The 383-nt window shown below is 52.0% G+C and overlaps 1 protein-coding gene across 1 annotated transcript in view; it reads left to right on the top strand.

Moving 5' to 3' along the window:
• Positions 1-383, top strand: part of AUTS2 (autism susceptibility candidate 2) — a gene marked incomplete at its 5' end in the record, with an annotated part of 567,626 nt that overhangs the window by 539,521 nt on the left and 27,722 nt on the right. The gene's annotated exons all lie outside the window — the stretch shown is intronic.

Here is a 383-nt window from a genome sequence, read left to right as displayed (position 1 = left end):
CAAGGGGTGCCATGGAGCCAGATCCACACTGGCAGAAGGTTTGGGTGAGCAGTTCCAGTTGGGAAATTGCTGTAAAACCCCAGTGAGCAAAATTCCAATGTACAAATGTTAAAATTATAATAACATTCATTATTATTAAAGAGTTGGGAAATAGAAGTAAGTAATTCCATGACCAGGCAAACAAAAAAAAGCCAGGGTTCCTGCTAGGGTGTTTTTAAAGTTTAGATCTTGTGTGATGGGGAAGGGGCTGGAGCCCCAGGAGCGGCTGAGGGAGCTGGAAAGGGGCTCAGGCTGGAGCAAAGGAGGCTCAGGGGGGACCTTGTGGCTCTGGACAAGTCCCTGACAGGAGGGGGCAGCCGGGGGGGGCGGGCGCGGCGTGCGCG

The sequence above is a fragment of the Corvus brachyrhynchos genome, unplaced genomic scaffold, assembly GCF_000691975.1.
Source record: "Corvus brachyrhynchos isolate BGI_N302 unplaced genomic scaffold, ASM69197v1 scaffold15, whole genome shotgun sequence".
In the NCBI taxonomy this organism is placed as follows: domain Eukaryota; kingdom Metazoa; phylum Chordata; class Aves; order Passeriformes; family Corvidae; genus Corvus; species Corvus brachyrhynchos.
This window is presented reverse-complemented; position numbering and strand designations above follow the sequence as displayed.